This window comes from Tachyglossus aculeatus, chromosome 2 (genome assembly GCF_015852505.1).
Source record: "Tachyglossus aculeatus isolate mTacAcu1 chromosome 2, mTacAcu1.pri, whole genome shotgun sequence".
Lineage (NCBI taxonomy): Eukaryota > Metazoa > Chordata > Mammalia > Monotremata > Tachyglossidae > Tachyglossus > Tachyglossus aculeatus.
This window is the reverse complement of record NC_052067.1, coordinates 37,326,625-37,350,213: the sequence shown is the minus strand read 5'-3', so window position 1 is coordinate 37,350,213 and position 23,589 is coordinate 37,326,625. Positions and strand designations below refer to the sequence as shown.

Here is a 23,589-nt window from a genome sequence, read left to right as displayed (position 1 = left end):
CATCTGACGACTGGGAGCTGTTTTGGCTGGGATCAGACAGGCACAGATGGTCCCGTTGTGCTTGGAGCCTCCATGCAGAATTCCTGCAGCAAATGTTTTAGATCCAGTTGCCTCTCTAGCAGTTCTTTGTCTTTGAATGTAACAGTGTGTCCCCCAGACACTGGCGGTGGGTGGATGGAGAACAGCAAGTCCTGTTGATCAATACTATCTTGGATTTTTCTTCTTCAGGCTCCCAGCCTAGCACGGATGCTTCACTCATGAGAGAATTCCCTTCCTGATTGCATAGCAGTGGGAAGAGAGAGGTTCCACCCCAGACTGCCTGTTTTTTTTTCCTTTCTCCCCTCTCCCTACCCCCTACTCACTATGTTCAGACACTGCCTGAACACAGATGGAAAGGTTTCACAAATAAAGCCAGAAGGAATTAAGTTTTTAATTCATTCAATTGTATTTATTGAGCGCTTACTGTGTGCAGAGCACTGTACTAAATGCTTGGGAAGCACAACTTGGCAACATATAGAGATGGTCCCTACCCAACAGTGGGCTCACAGTCTAGAAGGGGGAGACAGAGAACAAAACAAAACATATTAACAAAATAAAATAAATAGAATATGTACAAGTAAAATAAATAAATAAATAGAGTAATAAATACATAAAAACATATATACATATATACAGGTGCTGTGGGGAAGGGCAGCCAGGCAGCACTGTGAGATGTAAGCAGCAGGCCCACCAAGCAATCAGTCAATCGTATATGTTGCCAACTTATACTTCCCAAGCGCTTAGTACAGTGCTCTGCACACAGTAAGCGCTCAATAAATATGATTGAATGAATGAATGAATGAATTGAGCACTTATGGTGTGCAGAGCACTGAACTGAGCGCTTGGGAGAATGCAGTATAGCAGAGTTGGTAGACACATTCTCTGCCCACAACGAGCACATAGGATGTAGCGGAAGACAGACATTAATATAAATAAACTACAGATAAATACATAAGTGCTGTGGGGTTGAGGGGGGCTGATGAATAAAAGAAGCAAATCAAGGTGACACAGAAGGGAGTGGGAGAGGAGGAAGTGAAGGCTTAGTCAGGGAAGGCTTTTTGGAAGAGAGGTGCCTTCTATAAAGCTTTAAAGGTGGGGAGAGTAATTACCTGTCAGATAGGAAGAGGGAGGGAATCCCAGGCCAAAGGCAGGATGTGGGCAAGAGGTGGGAATTCCAGTTCCCTGCTGGGCAATGTTAATCCAAACTATCAGTGGAGGAAGTCTTTGCCCATCAGAGCCAGAAATTCAGAGATACCAACCAAAGCCCATCAGGTTTCCCTAGCTCTGAATACCAGGGCCTGTGCCCAGCAACTAGGAAGCGCTTAAGAAATACCATAGTTACATTAACAACTTTTCTACCAGAGGTATCTGGGATGACATCCATATGTAGCTCAGTGGAAAGAACTCGGGCTTTGGAGTCAGAGGTCATGGGTTCAAATCCCGGCTCCACCAATTGTCAGCTGTGTGACTTGGGGCAAGTCACTTAACTTCTCTGTGCCTCAGTTACCTCATCTGTAAAATGGGGATTAAGACTGTGAGCCCTCCATGGGACAACCTGATCACCTTGTAACCTCCCCAGCACTTAGAACAGTGCTTTGCACATAGTAAGCGCTTAATAAATGCCATTATTATTATTATTACCAACTCTGTTATATTGTACTCTCCCAAGAGCTTAGCACAGTGCACTGCACACAAAAGTGCTCAATGAATATTCATTCATTCATTCATTCAATCATATTTATTGAGCGCTTACTGTGTGCAGAGCACTGTACTAAGCACTTGGGAAGTCCAAGTTGGCAGCATATAGAGATGGTCCCTACCCAACAGCGGGCTCACAGTCTAGAAGGGGGAGACAGACAACAAAACAAAACATATTAACAAAATAAAATAAATAGAATAAATATGTACAAGTAAAATAAATAGAGTAACAAATATGTGCAAACATATACGTATATACAGGTGCTGTGGGGAGGGGAAAGGGGGAAGGTAAGGCTGGGGGGAGGGTTAGGTTGAGGGGAATATGGTTGATTCACTTGGGTCTGGGGCAAGTCAGGTTGATTTTGAAGGTCAGGAGATCACCCCGAGTGTCTGCTATCAAGGCTGAAGCGAGGGCCCTTGTGCAAGATTTAAGCCAGCAAGGAGAGGTGTCAGAAACAATACTGGCTTCCCAAACCCTTTGTTAGCATAAATCTCTTCAGTCTCCTCTCAGGGAACCTCAGTTCAGTTCCTTGCTTCCCAAATATCCTGATAATGCAGATTCTATTGAAAGCTATGTTTTTCAGGACTGTCAGCTGTTTCGTAGGTTACTGCTTTGGCAAGCTAAGTAGTACTATGCTGGCCTGGGAATGTTAATGTAGCTTCTGAGGAGGCCTTAAGCCTCAGCCAGGAAATAGGCTGGATACCCTGGGAGACCATCACACATTTCCTCCAAACAACCCGTTAACTTTTGTCAGAAGCAAAATATTGATGGGTGGAATATTAGTCTGACCCAGTAATGTAATTGTCAATGCCGCTTGATTATCCACAAGGTGCCAGGCTGGGGAAGAAGAGAGTAAAGGTGTGCTTTACTGTTTATTCGTCTGGTACCCTCCCCCATTGGTTTGAATACCATAATAATACATGGGAATACAAGACAAGAAGGAATCCTAGAATTATTGTCGTCATGTCTAAATAAAAGTGTTTTATAAGCCTCTATTGAAAGGTCATCTGGCCCAACTCACTGTCTTGTTGCAAAGTAATGACATTGTGGTATTTAAGTGCTTACTATGTTCCAGGCACTGTACTATGCACTGGGGTAGATAAGGTAGGTGGATTGGACACAATCCCTGTCCCACGTAGGGCTCCTACTCTTAATCCCCATTTTACAGCTGAGGTAAATGAGTACCAGGTAAGTGAAGTGACTTGCCCAAAGTCACACAGCAGACAAGTGGCAGAGCTGGGATTAGAACCGGGTCCTTCTGATTCCCAGACACATGCTCTATTCACTAGCCCACATTGCTTCCCTACTTCACGATGATAAAGTCGAATAGCAGGTAACAGGTTTTGCATGAGGCTCTTGTTGAAACCCAAGGAGGGCTGGACATGGGAAACATTTCTGAGACCAAATGCCCAGAGCCCACCACAGGAATCTGGTTCTGGTTATTAACTGAACCCCTTAGACCTAGACATTTTCTAGGTCTAGCTTCCGGCTCTGCTTCCCAGCCGGGGCTGCTTAGGACCAAAGCTTATGTTTGATGTTAATCCTTTTTCCCCACTTCGGTCCAAGTGGATAGTCAATCAATCAACTGATCATATTCACTGAACACTTCCTGTGTGTGGAGCGCTATGTTAAGGACTTGGGAGAGTACAGTACAACAGAGTGGGCACATATGCTTCCCGTGAGCCTAGAAGGGAGGATAAACATTAAAATAAATTCCAGATATGTACACAAGTACTGTGGGGCTGAGGGTCAAGTGACTAAAGGGTACAATCCAAGTGCAAGGATGACACAGAAGAGAGGGAGTAGGAGAAATGAGGGATTAGGGAAGGCCTCTTGGAGAAGATGAGATTTTTAATAAGACTCTTGCTGTTACTAGTTCTGTCTTTGGTCTTTCTCTTGCTGCCACTACCTTTCATTCATTCATAGTATTTATCGAGTGCTTACCATGTACAAAGCACTTTACTAAGTGTTTGGAGAATACAATATAACAATAAACCGACACATTCCCTGCCCACAGTGAGCTTACAGTCTAGAGGGGAAGACATGCATTAATTTGAATAAATAAATAAATTACAAATATGTACCTAAGTGCTGTGGGCCTGGGATGGGGATGAATGAAAGGAGCAAGTCAGGGCATTGCAGAAGGGAGTGAAAGGAAAGGAGGGCTTAGTTAAGGAAGGCCTCTTGGAGGCTTTGAACGGAGGGGAGAGCAATTGTCTCTCCGATATGAGGCGGGAGGGCATTCCAGGTCAGAGGCAGGACGCGGGTGAGAGGATGGTGGCAAGATAAATGAGATTGAGGTACAGTAAGTTTCTGTTTGATGCGAAGGTGGATGGGTAACCACTAGAGTTTCTTGATGAGTGAGGAAACACGGTCTGAACTTTTTTGTAGGAAAATCACTACTGGTGATTTGGGGAAGCAACATGACCTAATGGATAGAGCAGAAAGACCTGAGTTCTAAATCCAGACTCCACCACTTGTCTGCTGTGCGACCTTGGGCAAGTCATTTCACTCCTCCGTATCTCAGGTACCTCATCTGTAAAATGGGGATTAAGACTGTGAGCCCCATATGGGACAGGGACTGTGTCCAACCTGATGATCTTGTATCTACCCCAGCGCTTGGTACTCTGCTTGACACATAGTAAGTGCTTAACAAATACCATTATTATTTGTGGGTGGGTAATGTGTTTACCAACTGTATTATATTGTACTCTCCCAAGCACTTAGTAGAGTGCTCTGCACACAGTAAGCTCAGCATGGCTTAGTGAATAGAGCACAGGCATGGGAGACAGGAGGACATGAGTTCTAATCTCGACTCCACCACATCTGCTGTGTGATCTTGGGCAAGTCGCTTAACTTCTCTGGGCCTCAGCTACCTCATCTGTAAAATGGGGATTGTCTGTGAGCCCCATGCGGGACAGGGACTGTGTCCAATGTAATTAACTTGTATCTACCCCAGCGCTTAGAACAGCGCTTGGCACTTAGAAGTGCTTAAGAAGTACCATAATTAATATATACGATTGATTGATTAATAAAGCTCTGAAAATGAGGAGAGTAATTGTCGGTTAAGAATGGGGAGGGAGTTTCAAGTAGGAGGCAGGAGTAGGCCAGGGGTCAGCAGCAAGATAGACCTAATGGAGATCTAGGTACAGTGAGTAGGTTGAAATTAGGGGAGCAAAGTGAAAATGCTGGATTGTAGGGGGAAATCAGTGAGATAAGATAGGAGAGGGCAAGGCAATTGAGTAGTGGTCCCTTACTATCAGTTAAAAGCAGCCCAAACTGAATCAGTCCAAGAAAAAAACAGATTATGTGTAAATCAGTGGGGTAGATACTTGGGGAAATTAAGGATAATAATAATGATGGCATTTGTTAAGCGCTTACTATGTGCAGAGCACTGTTCTAAGCGCTGATGTGGTGTAAATTCACGATCTTTCGTTTTGTACCTTTGGGGGTTGCTCAGCTCCCGAGTCAACAAAGGGTAGTTATTCCCTGAATCCTTATGCTATTCCCTGCGTGTGCTGATACACTCAAGTGGATCATAGCTTTTAGACTGTGAGCCCACTGTTAGGTAGGGACTGTCTCTATATGTTGCCAATTTGTACTTCCCAAGCGCTTAGTACAGTGCTCTGCACATAGTAAGCGCTCAATAAATACGATTGATGATGATGATGATAGCTCCACTCCCCTGACTGTAAGACGAAGCTCAAAGCTAAGTAATTCAGTGCAAATTTGTGCAAATGTTTTCCATGAGAATAGTGCTGAGGATATTTAGCTTTACCCCGTCCTGCTCCTCATCTGTTGCTGCAGCAAAGTATAATATTGCTCAAGAGTATCAGAAATGAGAGTCAGATTTTCCATGATCATTATCAGGTCTTCATGAAATGGATTTATAGATGGGATGTAAGCAGAAATTTAAAACGAGTTGTCAACCACTAGGATCTAAGCTCTGCCTCTTTTAATTTCCTCCTACAATTCATTTTCTCCATGGCTTTAGCTTTCATTCTCTTCCTGCACCATCCCTAACAGAGGGGTCTCTTCTGCAGAGAGGCCCGCTGCCTTGGCAAAGGCATGGATTGATGGGGTGTTAAGTGTCTACACAAACCATTAACCTAACCCTTAAAAATCTGGCCTTTTGGAGGATTTAAAGGTATTGTTCAGCACTCACTATCTGTCAAGCTCTGTTCTGAGCACTGAGGTGGATACAAATTAATCAGGTCAGACACAGTCCCTGTCCCACATAGGACTCACAGTCTGTGTGTAAGAGAGAAGAGGAGGAACCTAGAAAAGCAAAAATTGAGATTTTTCAACCAGAATGTCTACCAATGTTGTTATAGTGTACTCTCCCAAGCACTTAGTACAGTGCTCTGCACACAGTAAGCACTCAGTAAATGTGATTGATTGATTGATTGACCCAGCATAGTTATTTACATCAGAACATGACCCATGTTTACAATATCCCAGAAACTCCCGGTATCTCCACACCTCAGAGGAGATTGAGCATCCGGTTCTGAGTTCAGAACACTGATTACAAGGCCCTGGACTGTAACTATAGCACTCTGTAACCGTCCAGCCCTTACTAATAACTGACTTGTTCTCCCTGTCAAAATCTCTGTCTCTGATCAGGTTCCTTTAATGAATTTGTTATTGATCTGACTCAAAACAGTCCCTTCTTGTTGCTGAGCTGGCCATAATGATGTTGTTGAAAATGGGGACAGTGGGCTATCAACCCAAGCTTACACACTTTTCCCTTTCCGTTCAGCCGTTGTAAGAGAATGATGTAAACTTCGGGACAGGCAAATTCAAAATGTGGTGAGCCCGACACTGAGCAACTACTGAGCCCCCTTCTCCATCCCCCCGGCCTTACCTCCTTCCCTTCCCCACAACACCTGTATATATGTATATATGTTTGTACGTATTTATTACTATATTTATTTATTTATTTTACTTGTACATATCTATTCTATTTATTTTATTTTGTTAATATGTTTTGTTTTGTTCTCTGTTTCCCCCTTCTAGACTGTGAGCCCATTGTTGGGTAGGGACCATCTCTAGATGTTGCCAACTTGGACTTCCCAAGCGCTTAGTACAGTGCTGTGCACACAGTAAGTGCTTAATACATATGATTGATTGATTGATAGATTGAAGCACGGAAAATGGGCTGGGAAAGCCAAGAATCAGTTCAAGGTAGGTCAACCCATTTAAATCCAGACTGTCAGAGTTCCATGACCCTAATACAGCTTTCCGAATTGGTCTGAGGTTACCTGCACAAATTAGAGACTAAGTTGGCTAAACCAGTACATACTTATCATTGAACCAAAGTGATTCAGCCAATCAGCTGTATTTATTGAGCGCTTACTGTGGGCAAAGCATTTGGGAGGGTACAATATAATGATAAATGTCCATGTCGGCTAACATTTCTCATTTCCAACATGCATTTCCTTTCAGGAGTCTTAGTTATCTGAACTAATAGCAGGTGATAGTGGTTTAGAGAATTCAAAATAGCAAGTAATCATCATTATCATTATAAATAATTATTGAGTGCCTGCAGTGTGTACAACATTGAACTAGGCCCTTGAGGGCCCACATTCCTTCATTCCTTCATTCAATTGTATTTATTGAGCGCTTACTGTGTGCAGAGCACTATACTAAGCACTTGGAAAGTACAAGTTGGCACCATATAGAGACGGTCCCTACCCAACAACGGGCTCACAGTCTAGAAGGGGGAGACAGACAACAAAACAAAACATGCGGACAGGTGTCAAGTCATCAGAATAAGTAGAAGTAAAGATTCATTCATTCATTTAATCGTATTTATTGAGCGCTTACTGTGTGCAGAGCACTGTACTAAGCGCTTGGGGAGTACAAGTTGGCACCATATAGAGACGGTCCCTACCCAACAACGGGCTCACAGTCTAGAAGGGGGAGACAGACAACAAAACAAAACATGTGGACAGGTGTCAAGTCATCAGAATAAGTAGAAGTAAAGCTAGATGCACACCATTAACAAAATAAATAGAATAGTAAATATGTACAAGTAAAATAAATAGAGTAATAAATCTGTACAAACATATATACAGGTGCTGTGGGGAGGGGAAGGAGGTAGGGCAGGGGGTGGGGAGAGGAGAGGAAAAAGGGGGCTCAGTCTGGGAAAGCCACAATAGAAGTAGAACACACTGTCCCTGCATTCAAGAGCAAATTCAAGAAGCTAACAGTCCAATGGGTCCCCAAATATTTATATTTGAAGCTGGGAAACCTTTCTGAAGTTATATTTGAATAGAATGTGTGACACTTTAAATACAGCTATTCTGGGATTGTTTAACTTTAAATATGCAGAGACTAATAAATTACAAGCTTCTTGTGGGAAGGGGAGGGGTCTTGTTCTATTTGCTCTTTGTGGGCAAGAAACATGTCTAGCAACTCTGTTATAGTGTACTCTTCTAAGCACTTAGTACAGAGCTCCTCCCACAGTAAGTGCTCACTAAATACGATTGACTGAGTGATTATTGTACTTTCCCAAGCACTTAGTGCTGTGTAGTGAGCACTCAGCAGGTTCCTAATAAATGACTCCATTATTACAATTCCTAAGGGCCTTGGCCCCTTCTTTTCCTGTTCCCCCTAAGGAGACCTGAGTGTTGGCCCTGCTGTGGGGCTTCAGGAAGTGTTGGTGAATTGAGGAGGCAAACAGTGAGGAAAAAGCAATCCCCTCACACCAGTTTCATTCCTAAATGTGACTTTAACCAATTTGCTTAGCGTGGTCTAGTAGATAGAACAGTGCTTTGTACATAGTAAGCACTTAATAAATGCCATTACTATTATAGCAGATAGAGCACAGGCCTGGGAGTAAGAAGGACCTGGGTTCTAATCCCAGCTATACCACTTGTCTTCTGTGCGACCTTGGGCAAATCACATCACTTTTCCGTGCCTCAGTTGCCTCATCTGTAAAATGGGGATAAATACTGCAAGGCCCCTGTGGGACAGGTATTGTGTCCAACCTGATTAGCTTGTTTCTACCCCAGTGCTTAGTACAGTGCCCGGCACATAATAAGTGCATAAAAATCACAATTATTATTATTAATATTATTATTATTGAAGAGGTGTCAGAGATTAAGTTCATCTTTAGGCTGCTCGCCTCTAGACTGTAAGCCTTTGAGCAGGGAATGTGTTTTTTATTATTATAATGTACTCTCCTAAGTGCTTAGTACAGAGCTCTGCACACAGTAAATGCTCAGTAAATATGATTGACTGACAATAAATTCTATTGAGTGACATGAGACTGGTGAAGCCCCCCACCTCATTCATACCGGTGTCTCAGCCACTCATTCAATCGTATTCATTGAGCGCTTACTGTGTGAAGCACTCCCACACCCATCATCAATCAGTGGTATTTATTGAGCGTTTAGTCTGTGCCAAACACTGTACTAAGTGCTTCACAATGGAGTCCCAAGGACTGCAGCCCAGTACAACCACCACTCACCCCTATGCCATCCATCTCTTTGTAGATTATGAGCTTCCTGAGATTCGGGGACCATGTCTAATTTTATCTTTTATTTTACACTTCCTCAGTGCTTAGAACAGGGCTTTGCACATAGTAGGCACTCGGTAAATGGCAATGAATAATGAACATATGAATGAATGAATGTTGTTCCATTCCCTTTGGAGTAAAGTCTAGAAATCCGGCCCCCATCCCGAGATGTTTACCAATACGGTCCTTTAAATCTGGTCTCCTGTTGTAGCCCATTTGAGAGAAGAAGAAAATCAGAAACAGCATGTAGGGAAGAGAAAGGGGCCTACAGTCTTCTTGACAGCCTGTCCCTTAAAAGACAGGGACATTAGCCATGGAGAAGATAATAAACTGGTGCCTCTTCTAATAGCAAACAAGTGCTTTTCTTAATGAAGACCCAGTCCAAATTGAATGGTTTGATATCTGCAGTTCCAACTAATTGGGAGACCATGCCTGTAACTTCCAACCGAATGTATTGACTTCTCCAGCCCTCAGAACAGCTGGGCTAGGAAATGGCTCCTGGTTACTTGGTGTTACTGACTGATTTTCCACTCGGTTACTTAATGGACCCTAGGATGCTCACAATCAGGGTCCCATGGCGGGGTCTAGGAAATTAGTCTCATGAGGAGCAGGAAAACTGGCATTTGCAATAAGCTTACCTCTAACAGGGGGTCTGCCTGGGCAAACCCTGCTGTGGGTAAAGTAATTGCTTTTTTAGAAAAAAAGAGGGCTCTTAAAGTAACAATCTTAGAAAAGCCTATTGAAAATTGGGGATTGTGCTTCGCCTGGTCAGCAATCTGCATATCAGGCATTTTTCTGGATGAAGAAGGGACACTCCACCCCAGTAAGGAATGAGGAGACGTTGTCACTTCCTGTTGATGAGACATGTCAGGAGAGTTGCAGACTGGCAACAAGGCTCTGCGCAGACCTCTTTGAAACAACAGCACTGTTCCAGCTAGCTAATTTTATGTGACCCAGATTTCTGAATGTTCCTGTTGTAATGAAAGTATAACTGACAGCTCTTGCCCACGCCAGTTATGTAGTGACAGGTCCTGAGCTCTGCCTCCTAGGTCTTCTGAGTCGTAGGAGTTCAATTTGTGTTTTCCTCAGAGAAGTGTAGAGTGGGCAACATCCTGGAGCTAGAAATTGAGAAGTTTACACTAGGAAATGGCTTGGTTTTCACAGATTCTCCAGACATAATTCTTGTATTTGCCATATAAAGGACTTTCTTGAAATTAGCAGGAAGCACCGTGGCCTAGTGGAAAGAGTACAGGTTTGGGAGACAGAAGGCCGTGGATTCTAATCCCGGCTCCGCCACTTGTCTGCTGTGTGACCTTGAGAAAGTCACTTCTCTTCTCTGTGCATAAATTATCTCATCTGTAAAATGGGGATTAAGACTGAGGGCTCTATGTGGGATAGGGACCGTGTCCAACCTGACAACCCTCTATCTATCCCTGCACTTAGTACAGTCTCTGGCACATAGTAAGCGTTTAACAAATACCACATTTTTCTCTCTAGACTGTAAGCTTGTTGTGGGCAGGGAATATGTTTGATTATGGAGAAGCAGTGTGGCTTAGTGGAAAGAACACGGACTTGGGAGTCAGAGGACGTGGATTCTAATCTCTGTTCCGCCACTATCTGCTTTGTGACCTTGGGCAAGCCACTTCTCTGTGCTTGTTACCGCATCTGTAAAATGGAAATTAAGACTTTGAGCCCCTTGTGGGGCAAACTGATTACCTTGTATCTACCCCAGCACTTAGAACAGAGCCTGGAACATAGTAAGCACTTAACAAATGCCATTATTATTATTATTATTATTATTGAATTATACTCTCCTAAGCCCTTAGTACAGTGCTCTGCACATGGTAAGAACTCAATAAATACGATTGGATGAGTGAATGAATGAACCCAGATGGAAACAGTTGCAGTCATTTCCGTGGCAGTTTTCAAAATCATTGTAAATCACTGGCTTTCCCTCCAGACCCAGAATGGGAGTTGGCACTGCTGCCTCAAATATGGGCCAGAGTCTGGTTTTCACTCTAAATTTGGAGCAGGTCCAAATCTCCCACTCCCCTCTGCATCGCCCTTTGATTATCCCCCCTCACAGCACTATGTACATATCTGTAATTTATTTATTTATAATAACGTCTCCCCGGCTACACTGTAAGACCATTGTGGGCAGGGAATATATCTGTTTATTGTTATATTGTACTCTCCCAAACCCTTAGTACAGTGCTCTGCACAAATTGAGCTCAATAAATTCGACTGAATGATGGACTCCTAGGTGCCGAATCCTCCAGAATGCCCCCATATCGACTAGTTCCACCTGGAATCCCCCAGATCCACATACCAACTACTCATTTTTGCTTCCTTTCCAGATTTCAGATGGCACCCTGCAGTTAATTCATTTTCAAGGATAACCTGGTAGAACTCTGCAGTGCTCCCAGAAAATAACTTGGACATTAATTCCACCCTTAGAACAGGTAACATTCAGTGGTTCTCTTTCAATGTAATGGAAGTCGCCGACTATAGACAGGTGCCTCGAATGCTATTTAAAATAAGCATCATACCACTCTCTCGTCCCTCATGATACAAAGCTTTATTCTGGGTGTTTTCGGTTTTAAGGCTGGTTCTTGAGCAGTGCAATAATCATCTTTGGGTAGGTGGCAAGAGCCCGGATTAGTCAATAATATATGAGATGTAGATATTTTGGTAATGTAGGGATGGAATCTGCTAAGGCTGGAGTCTTATGTTTCCATAGAGAAGTCCTTTGCTGGATGCTTTCTGGGAGCTTTGGGGTGACTTGCATTTGTCTAGAGATCTGAACTTCATTTAGGTACTTGCCTATTTTCAACAGAAGCCTAGATCCCATAGATGGTGAAAATAGTCTCCTATAGGGAGTCTCTCCTTACTTCATCAACATCATTTACTGATTGATTGCTTACTGTATGTAAAGCACTGAGCTAGGCACTTGGGAACATATATTACAAATAAAAGGCATGGTCCCTTGCCTTTGAGAAGCTTAAAGTAGCATGGGTGTGAGAGGTGGATGTGAATTGCACACATTTCATCCATCTTCAGAGACCTCCTAAAATCTCACCTCCACCAAGAAGCGCTCCCCAATTAATTCTCAATACCCCAACAGTTACCCTTAGCATTTATGCTCCCTCTCAAGTGCTTAGTACAGTACTCTGTATACAGTAAGCCCACAATAAATGTCATTGATTGATTGTTTCTATACCTATCCTCAGCACTTATATATACATTTGTATTCAGTGGTTTATTAATCTATTTCATCTTTACATCTTCTCCCTGCTACCAGTTATATCCTTATTCTTACTCCCGACCCCTCTATTTGTAAACAATTTGTCTCCTTGTCACCCCGTGACATTTCAGTGAGAGCAGGGGCCATATCTCTTTCTTCAGTTTGTCATATTCTCCCAAATACTTAGAACAGGTGTCTGTAAACAGTATAAATGCCATTGATTGACTCAAAAGTGACAGATAACTCCCAAGAGCTAAGGAGGTGGCAAGCTAAGGAAGCTGGAAAAGAATTGGGGAATGCCTCTTGAGAATGCGTGTGTTTTTTGTGTGTGTGTTCTGCTTTTTTTAGCAGAGCTTTAACGATGGAAGGGGACATGGTTTGGAGGACTTGATGAGACAGTGTTCATAGAGAGGGGGTATAAATGATGGATCAGAAGCTACAGCTAGTACAGAAATATATGGTTAGAAGGCTTGTTGTGAGGATGGAAGATTGCTGGGGAAAAAGAGAGTTCCCTTTAGACTGTAAGCATCTGTGGGCAGAGATTGTGTCTGCTGACTCGTACTGTACTCTCGCAAGTGCTTAATACAGTGCTCTGCAAGCAATAGGTACTCAATAAATTCCATTGATTGATTGATTGGAAGGATTCAGACTGATCTGCCCCTCATTTTATAAATCCTGTTTGGCCACCTTGGAATACAGGTCTAGTGAATTATTCATGCATTTCAGTTCTTCAAATATCTTCAAATACATTTTGGTTCCATTTATCTAGGTATCTTTCTGGTCAGAATTACCTGGGTGATTGCTAGTGTAGACCTCAGCCAGCAGTCTTAGGTTCATAGCTGTCTATTTTTCAGTGATTTATTTTCCCTCTTGTTTTTATCATTTATATCGACCCTCACTTTCTCTTAACTATTGTACTCCCATCAGTTTAGGCCCTACTTGTTTGCCCTATTAGATTGGAAGCTTCTCAAGGTCATGGACAGCATGTTTTGCACTTTCTGTATGTCCTCTATGTGTCCAGTACAGTTCTCTGCACTCAGTAGATGCTCAATAAAAAATTTTGATGATGCTGGACATACGTTGGCCCAATGGCTTTATGTAAGAAGAAATCTAGCCCCCAGGAAATTGAGTTTGCTACTCCAGCTCAAAATAAGGACTCTATGCTTGTTGCCTCTTATTTCAGATGGCTGTGTCTGGGAAGTTGCGATTTGCTGCAGACATGCCTAAATCCAGTAGCAAGCAACATGAATATCACATTTTCCAGGTCTCTCTGTGAAGCACCAACCCAGGTGTACTTTGTCGACAGCCCCTGTCTCAAGGGCTCTAGGCCAAGTGGCTGAGAGGATTATTGGAGAGACGGGCATCCAGGGGAATTCCATGGAGCTCATTTGGAACTGAAGTTTCATCTTTCCACTTCCCAGGTCGCAATGGGATTATGGGCTCAAGAATCAATTCACCCCCTCACACACATTACAGGTGTGGACAATTTCCGGGAATAGAGACAGGGATAATAATAATAATAATAATAATGGCATTTATTAAGCGCTTAGTATGTACAAAGCACTGTTCTAAGCACTAGGGGAGATACAAGGTGATCAGGTTGTCCCACGGGGGGCTCACAGACTTAATCCCCATTTTACAGATGAGGGAACTGAAGCACAGAGAAGTTAAGTGACTTGCCCCAAATCACACAACTAACAAGTGGCGGAGCCGGGATTTGAACCCATGATCTCTGACTCCAAAGCCCAGGCTCTTTCCACTGAGCCACGCTGCTTCTCATGAGCCATGCTGCTTCTCTGGGATGACACCAGGAGGGAAACTGGATGGATATTAGGTAGTCAAGACACCTGTGATGTCTCTGTGCTGTCACAGAAGCCAGGGAGAAGAAATAGGATTGTACAGAGAGAAATTGCAATCCAAAATGAAGAATCTGTGGAAACCAGATGAACCCACTTATGTTTCTTTATTTTCTGACTGACTCATCGCTTCAGGGATTTAAGAGAAGCCTCCGGCAGGAGAGTTGGTCTTGGGCTTAAATGTCTGTTATTTCCGTTTGTTTCTAAAAGACTGAATGTGATTAATGACACATTTTGAAAGGACCTTTGGCATCAAGATGGGAAGTATATTGCTGTGTGTGTCCTTTCCTGGAGCTTGCCTCTTACTGGAGTGGTGAGGGAGTGATGAGGAGATTCTGTGTTGTCAGGAGATTACGTTATTTGCCAGGGCTTAACCCAGCCCTGGGCCCACAGGATCTCTGACCCAGTATTTCTGAATAGCTCTTGCAGGGAAAAGTCCCCTTTGGTGGGACATGTCGGGGTATGGGAGTACTCTAGATATTTTTAACTGGACTTCCAATGAAGTCCAGGAATTTGTCATTTAATTAGTCCAGAGTTTCCCTGGGGAAACCCCTTGTAAGTTCTAGTATCTGTACCCTCCTCTCAACCTAGTAAAAATAATTTGGTAGGAAAATCCTACTGGAAAGGGGAAGGAAGGGAGGAGGGGTAAGCAGGAAGGTTCTACCTGTTGGAAGAACAGGTAGCAAAGAGACCTCAGTCTCCCACGGGTTAGAGTCCTTTCCTAGGCATGGTGGACACTGAATTTCCCTCCCGCTTTTTTTAAAAAATGCCTTTGTTAAGCACTCACTATGTGTCAAACACTCTTCTAAGGGCTGGGGTAGGTACAGGTTAATTAGGTTAGACACTGTCCCTGTCCCTGTGCCTGTCCCACTTAGGCTTCACAGTCTTGGGGAGAACAGGTATTTAATCCCTACTTTACAGTTGAGGCACAGAGAAGTTAAGTGACTTTCCCAAGGTCACACAGCAAGCAATTGGCAGAGCTGGGACTAGAACCCAGGTCCTCTGACTCCGAGACCTGTGCTTTTTCCACTAGGCCATGCTGCTTTTCAATCACAGCAGTAGGGATCAAACCATAGGTCTGAAGGATCTCTTTAAGAAACCTCTCCTGGGACTGCAGAGTCCCCGACTATGGAAGTGTGTTAGAAACTTGTGTTGTAAGTCTGTCATTGTGTAACTGAATGACATGCAATAATTTGGTAAAAATGCATTCTATATATTAAGTATGGTAGGATTTTTTTTGCTGTTAAAGAGTGAAGGGTAGCAATACAGTACTGTGTGGAAAATCCAAATATCCACAACTCTCTTTGCCTTTTCTTTCCTCTCCAAGGTCCCACAAATCATCCGTCCCAGAGCAGGCCCCTGCTGCTCTCTGGGACCATCTGTGACTAATAATAAAAACAGTGATGATATTTGTTAAGCACTTACTATGTGCCAAGCACTTTTCTAAGGGCTCAGATAAATATAAGGTTATCAGGTCCCATGTGGGGCTCACAGTCTTAATCCCCATTTTACAGATGAGGTAACTGAGTCATAGCGAAGTGAAGTGACTTGCCCAAAGTCACACAGCTGACTAATGGCAGAACCGAGATTAGAACTCACAACCTCTGACTTCCAACCCTGTGCTTTTTCCACTAAGCCATGCTGCTTCTCTGGAGTCAAGTCCAGACTTCTGTCCAATCGCCCACCATCAGGCCTTTGCTTACCTCATTCATGCCATAAAACTGTAACCTGCAACCCCTGTCTCAAACCTTCAAACTCCCAAATTCCTCTCTGATTGTTTGGACCAAAAAGGTCAAGAATTGCAGGTTTTCTTTCACTTTCAACTGCTATAAGGTGCATGTCATTGGTAGCCAAGGCCCTTCATGATTAGAATTATTTACATTGATGGCTCCATCGCTAAAATGAAATTTCCCTCATCTTGTGATCATATTTAGTTTTGGGATTTCAGCTTTCTGACAAAGGGTATTTTTTTTTCAAAAGTCAGAAGATTTCTTTGCACATATAACAATTAACTGCTGGCAGACTCTTTCGCAGCGCATACTGTAATTACACCAATCAGTTTGGCTGATAAACTTAGAATATCACCATGATTAAGGGGAGAGAATCACTCAAAACACAAGCTTTACATATCCTAATTTGGCAGGATAAAAAACATCATGGAAGCCCAGGCCCTGTCACTCAAATGCAAACATTTGTACAGGTGTTCTATATTCCCAAATTAACTGTAAACAGTGGGGTGGCCCCAGACCCCCCAACACCATACCAGGAAGCCACATATTTTCTTCTCTTTTTACTGAAAAGTGGAGCTTTTTGGTTACTACAGTCAACTGAAATTCAGATCCCTCTTGGTCCTAGTTCCGGCTTTGTTGCTGGCTTGCAGTTGTTAAAGTCAATATTAGAACACAAAATGCAAATATCAACCATAATCAATGCCTGACAAACCTCATAAGGGTAAGATTAGATTAGGGTCAGAAATCGAGGGCAGACTCACCTGGAGAGATCTATGCTTAGCTCATTAGTGAACTAATTGTCTCAGATCTTTCTCCCCTCCCACCCAAACCCCATCAGATAAATATCCTGATTGGGAGAGAAGCAGCGTGGCTCAGTGGAAAGAGCATGGGCTTTGGAGTCAGAGGTCATGGGTTCAAATCCCGGCTCCACCACTTGTCAGCTGTGTGACTTTGGGCAAGTCACTTCACTTCTCTATGCCTCAGTTACCTCATCGGTAAAAGGGGGATTAAGACTGTGAGCCCCACATGGGACAACCTGATCACCTTGTCACCTCCCCAGTGTTTAGAACAGTGCTTTGCACATAGTAAGCACTTAATAAATGCTTTTATTATTATTATTCCAAGATTCCATGCCTGCCTCATTCTCTAGAAATCCTTCCTCTCCCACCTTCCCAGGATCCCAAACACTTCCCACCATTTTGAGTAGCTGTTCCCAGTATCCAACTCCTCCTCCCAATCTAGAGATAGGAAGACATCTGGGAAAGTGGTCAGGGAGAGTGTCCCAGGTTTCATTCATTCATTCAATCATATTTATTGAGCACTTACTATGTGTAGAGCATTGTATTAAACACTTGGGAAAGTACAATACAGCCGTAAAGAGAGACAGCCCCTGCCCCCAACGAGCTCACAGTCTGGGGAGGGGGGAACAGATGTCAATATATGTAAACAGGCATCAATATAAATAAATAAAATGACAGATATATGCATAAGTGCTGTGGGGCAGAGAAAGGGGGGAAGAGCAAAGGGAGTGAGTTAGGGTGATGAGGGAGTGGGAGATGAGGAAAAGTGGGGCTTAATATGGGAAGAGGCTTAATATGGGAAGGCCACTTGGAGAAGATGTGCCTTCAGCAGGGCTTTGAAGCTGGGGAGAGTGATTGTCTGATGGATTTGAGGAGGGAGAGCGCTCCAGACCAGAGGTAGAATGTGGGCCAGGGGTCGGCGGTGGGACAGGCTACCCCTCTTCCACAGCTGTAAGGACTCTCTAAGCAATGCACATCACATTGGAAGGTCATGCATGCAGGCTGTACAATAGGAAATGGCACTTCATCATCCAAATCCAACTGAGACAAACGTCTAATCACCACCCAGGCAGTAGAGACCTGCCCTTTGACATTCTTGAGCAGCAGAAATCCCTGGAAGGCGGAGGGGCTTACGGTTTTCCCTGAAATTGAAAATTAATCCTAGAGGCTGTGTCCCTGGGAACCATCACCTTAAAGGGAAAATGCCCCCAAATTAACTTTAAATTCCCTTAAACCCACATTAGTCACAATCCTTCACAGCAACCCTGACTAAACAGCAACCTTTTACTGGGTTCTTAGAGCTACACATCTAGTCCCTGCTAAGTAGAGAGGAAATGCAACTGATGGAGTTCCTTAGCCTGAAAAAAGAGAAGGTCAAAGGCAGATTGAATAGCTATTTTTTGGTATTTAAAAGGTTATTATGAGGAAGAGCAGGAGGTGGACAAATAGGAAGTGAGAAGGGGAAGAGGAAAAGGAGAAAGGGAAAAGGAGGAGAAGGAAGGGAAGGGGGAGAAAAGGAGGAAGAGAATGAGGGCGAGGAGGAGAAGGATGAGGAGGCTGCTGTCCAGTTGTAGTCCATGACTTCAGGGAGCTGTAAACTGCTGAAACGAGCTTTAATTAATGATAGCATTTATTAAGCGCTTACTATGTGCAAAGCACTGTTCTAAACGCTGGGGAGGTTGCAAGGTGATCAGGTTGTCCCACGGGGGGCTCACAGTCTTCATCCCCATTTTACAGATGGGGTAACTGAGGCGCAGAGAAGTTAAGTGACTTGTCCTAAGTCACACAGCTGACAAGTGTGGTGAGAAAGTTCAGTTAGTCTCAATGAAGCATTCCTGAATGGTGAGGATGACTGTAATGGATTCTCCATCTCTGGAGTTCTTTCAAACTAGCAGAGACTTTTTCCCCCATCTCATCCACAGCACGCAAGCCCCCCTCCTGTTTTGGAGGGGAGCCTGATTAGGAGCCTGATTAGGAGTGAGCACTGGGCAGGATGGCTCCTGGGAGACCTCTCCAAGAATATAATTCTATTGTTTGGCTCTAGTTCTAGCAGATAGCATTTTGCCAAAACAACCCATATCATTTTAGATGCAATTCTATTGAAGGATCTAGATTCTGACTGCAAAGATATATAGGAAAGTGAAATATACAGATGCCCATGGGGACATAAGCAATTGACCCCACTAATTAAGTGTTTTGGTAATCATGGATTTCAGTGCAAAATAATGGGAGTGTATTCCTTTAAGTAAAATAGTAAATTTGAAAGAGGAATATATTTTTCCAAGGTGACTGGCAATCATACTTTTTTCAATTTAAAAAAGTTTCAAAGTACAAATACATTTCGGGTTTGAGTTTTCACATTCAAATCTAGTTTCCACCGGAGACTACCTGGCCTTTTGATTTGTACAGAAATTGCTACATATTATAAAGTTAAAGATCAAAGCTTAAGGAAAATCCAGTCATGTTTGGAAATCTTTTCATTTCTCCCTTACTGCGTAGGTTGCATTACTGATAATGTTCTCTTGCCCAGTGAGACCAATACACTTTGGATTTAGGAGTATTTCTTCAGGTATCAGCACATGAAATGTGTCTCTATATGTTGCCAATTTGGACTTCCCAAGTGCTTAGTACAGTGCTCTGCACACAGTAAGCGCTCAATAAATATGATTGAATGAATGAAATGTGCCGGATAATCAGTTTTTCTGCACAGCATCCAAGGGTGGTAGGTCTCATTCACACTAGAGGGCTGGGTGCTGTTTAAATCTTTCTACTGGGTGTCCCTGTGACATAGAATTTGCATGAATGGGAAGTTTCGGGGTAATAGTTTATTGTAATGAAGGACATCATCATCAGTGGTATTTTTTGAGCGCTTAATGTGTGCAGAGCACTATACTAAGCATTTGGGAGAGTACAATACAGTCGGTAGGCACATTGCCTACCCGCAACGAGCTTACAGTCTAGCTGATATCTGGCTTTTGATATATTTGAAGGACAGTAATCTTAATCCAAAGGCATTCTGGGAACCTTTTTCTCCTTGAGTGGAGCATTCACTCATTCCATCGTATTTTTTGAGCGCTTACTGTGTGCAGAGCACTGTACTAAGCGCTTGGGAAGTACAAGTTGGCACCATAAAGAGACGGTCCCTACCCAATAACGGGCTCACAGTCTAGAAGGGGGAAACAGACAGCAAAACAAAACATGTGGACAGGTGTCAAGTCATCACAATCTCTCCTGTACCTCTGGAACCCTCCTGGTGCTGTGGACCGGGCCAGTTTGAATGACTGCGTGAGGGAATGATGAATCAATGAAGCATTCTCCTGGCCCCTGCCATTGGCTTTATTTTGGTTTTGACTGTTCATTTCAGTGCTACCAATTTTCAGTCAGAAGTTCCAAAATCAAAAAGGATGTAGAGTGAACATGGAATTTGTCCGTGCCAGATTTCTCAGAACCAAGAGGAGGGCCTGCCCTTTGAAGTGTGAGATTAAGAGTGATGCCGTGTAAGTGCACTGTAGGAAGGTGGGAAGCAGAATGCCTGGTGGAAAGAGCCCAGGCCTTGGGAATCGGATGACCTGGATACGAATCCCAGCTCCGCCACACGTCTGCTGTGTGATGTTGGGCAGGTCATTTCACTTCTCTGTACCTCAATTACTTCATCTGTAAAATGGGGATTTAGATTGTGAGCCCCATGTAGGACAGGTGTCCAGCCTGATTAGCTTGTATCTACCCCAGCAGTCAATCGTATTTAATAATAATAATAATGATGATGATGGCATTTGTTAAGCGCTTACTATGTGCCGAACACTGTTCTAAGTGCTGAGGTAGATACAAGGTCAACAGGCTGTCCCACGTGGAGAATCACAGACTTAATCCCCATTTTACAGATGAGGGAACTGAGGCACAGAGAAGTGAAGTGACTGGCCCAAAGTCACACAGCTGATAAATGGCAGAGCAGGGATTCAAACCCATGACCTCTGACTTCCAAGCCCGGGCTCATTCCACTGAGCCACGCTGCTTTGAGCACTTACTATGTGCAGAGCACTGTACTAAGCACTTGGGAAATACAATACAACAACAAACAGATGTGTTCCATGACCGCAACAAGCTTACAGTCTAGTACAATGCCTGGAACATAGTAAGAGCTTCACAAATACCATAAAAAACAAAAGGGTGAATTTTCTCTCTTTGGGTCAGCTGGTGGAGGATAGCCTCACAAAGGTAGAATGGGAATGAAGATGATTTGTCTGGCACAAAGGATTAGTCAACCAGTGTTTTAAAGTCTTTTAAATACGATTGATTGATTGATTGATTGATTTAACACTGGCCATGATAGACTGATTCAGCAGGGAAGCTTGGACCTTCCAGAGATCTATCACCCTGCTGGTCTTTATGTAGGAAAGTCTGGTCAGCGAGACTCCGCATGGAGCTACAGCCTCAAAACACAAGCAATCAGAAATTGAAAAATCACAGGTTTTGCTTCCTTGAGTTTTAAAATGAGAGAAGGCCAAAGGCAAGCTCCAAATATATATTTCCGCTGCTCCCTCTTATTCCTGAATGCCAAGATTTCTCAGCAGTTAGCTGTGAGCAGAATGTGAACTGCAGGTGTCATAACATCTATCTTGAAAGTGAGGCGTTAATTGATATTTAGTGAGATTCTGCTCATAGGAACAGCAGCAGCCCATGCTGTTTAATCCTCCCTATAATTACAGAACTCTCAGGGCTCAAGTAAGATTTTGACAAAGTACCAGTGGATTGTCAATTGAATGTTTTATCCCAGAAGCAACAGTTCAAAGATTTTTGATGTTTATAACTCATGAAGAGAACCCTAAAAAAACAAAGGTCCATTGTTAGAGTCTGGAGGGGCCCCATAGGTGCAGGGGGAGGGGACGCCTACCCCAACTCAGATTGGTTGGGTGGATTGGGAGCCAAAGTGGTGGTGGGAAGGAAGAGGGAAGGCAGGAAGAGTGCAGTTTCTTAGGGAAAATTCCTAAAAAGGCTGCTAGAGTTTGAAGAAAATCAAACCCCATAAATCCACAGTTGCTTCTCTCCTTCCCAAGCTCATCTCCTCCCCTCAGAGATAGCAGTGCATTTAGCTGATCTCTGGGTGGTGTCTAGCCACTAGAAGTCAGGAGAATAAAACTCCTGAGTAGTATACTCTGATTTCTCTGTTTTTTGCTTTCTTTTTACCCAAAGAATACAAACACTCACCCTTCATGTTCATTCTGTAAGAAGACCCCAAGATAAATCAGATAGAACAAGAAAATATTTTATTCTAATTGGAAGTGGGACTTTTCCCTTTCCCACCCACCTCTTCCAGCATCAATACTATAACCTGCAGGCTACGTATGTCCTCAATGTCATCAGTAAGTGCTCTAAAAAATCCAGGTGCCATACTATATGTTTTGGGGGCTTGGAGGGAAAGGGGAGCCTTCAGGGGGGAAAGGGGAGAACAGTGAAAATTAACAGACGTACACCCTGCCGTCAAGGAGCTCACAGTCTAAAATTTGAGGGAGACGAAACTCAGGTGACATGTCCAACTCCATAGTAATGAGGATATAATGAATTTGCAGTTTTTCATTCTCCCTGAAGTTGAACAGCAGGAGATGGGGCAAGGCAGTTGGGAGAGAGAGTGGGCGCTTCCTTTACTGGGCATCGGAGTGGGGAGGGAGAGAGAGAGTGGCATCTCAGGCCTCCCTCAGCTCATTACCTCCAGATGTTGGGAAAATCCTCGACTATGTATTGGCTCCAGATGAATCATCAGTTTGAGGCTTAGAAGGCTAAGAACAGTGTTGCCATCCAAAAGATGTTTGGAATCAATCCCTAAGGCTGGATTTTGTGACTGAAACTTGAAATAGTGTGACTGACACGAGTTCTCTCAGCTTTGGGTGTTTTGGAAGTGAGCCTCATTTTTTAAATTGTTTGTTAAGTGCTTACTATGTGCCCGGCACTGTACTCAGTGCCGGGATAGATACAAGCTAATCAGGTTGGACACAGTCCAGTCCCACAAGGGGCACACAGTTTTAATTCCCATTTTACAGATGAGGTAACTGAAGCACAGAGAAATGAAGTGACTTGTCCAAGGTCACACAGCAAATAAGTGGCGGAGCCGGGATTAGAACCCAGGTCTTTCTGATTCCCGGGCCCCTGCTCTATCCACTAAGCCATGCTGCTCCTCAACATGCTCATTCCCTCTAAACTGGAAGTAGAAAGATGCAACCTCTGAAGGATGCACTGATCCTGATTTACTCAAGCTATCTACTTCTTCTTTTTAAAAAAATCACAAAGGAGGGGTTCCCCCATCTTCCCTCTTAATGGTGTGCTGAGAGATGCTTCACCACTCTAGATTACGTTCAGGATGTCGTTAATTAGAGGGCAGTAATATTAAAGCCCACTTCTCTGAGTAATTGAGAATTTGTCAGGATGAAGAAGGTCATCAGATATATGATTGTGTGGTGAAAATCCTTCTAAATTAATTAAGGGACAAACCTCCAAGAACTATTAGATATATAGAAAGCTCATTTAATTTTCCTCTGAAGACTTTGTTTGCTGTTCGGGTTTCCCCTGAAATGATGCAATTTTTCTGACGATTCAGGCAACCACCCTGCCCCTTATCAGCTTTCTCCGAGTTCCCCAGCCACCTTCCCCATCTGTAAAGATATTTTTCTGATGATTCAGGCAACCACCCTGCCCCTTATCATCTTT

General features: G+C 43.4%; 1 protein-coding gene across 1 annotated transcript in view; it reads left to right on the top strand.

Moving 5' to 3' along the window:
* Window positions 1-11,623: 11,623 nt before the first annotated feature.
* LARS2 (leucyl-tRNA synthetase 2, mitochondrial) overlaps window positions 11,624-23,589 on the top strand; it is a 205,656-nt gene continuing 193,690 nt past the window's right edge. The window contains exon 1 of the mRNA XM_038742284.1: window positions 11,624-11,722. The gene's annotated coding sequence lies outside the window, so the exon portion shown is untranslated. The remainder of the gene's footprint in view (window positions 11,723-23,589) is intronic.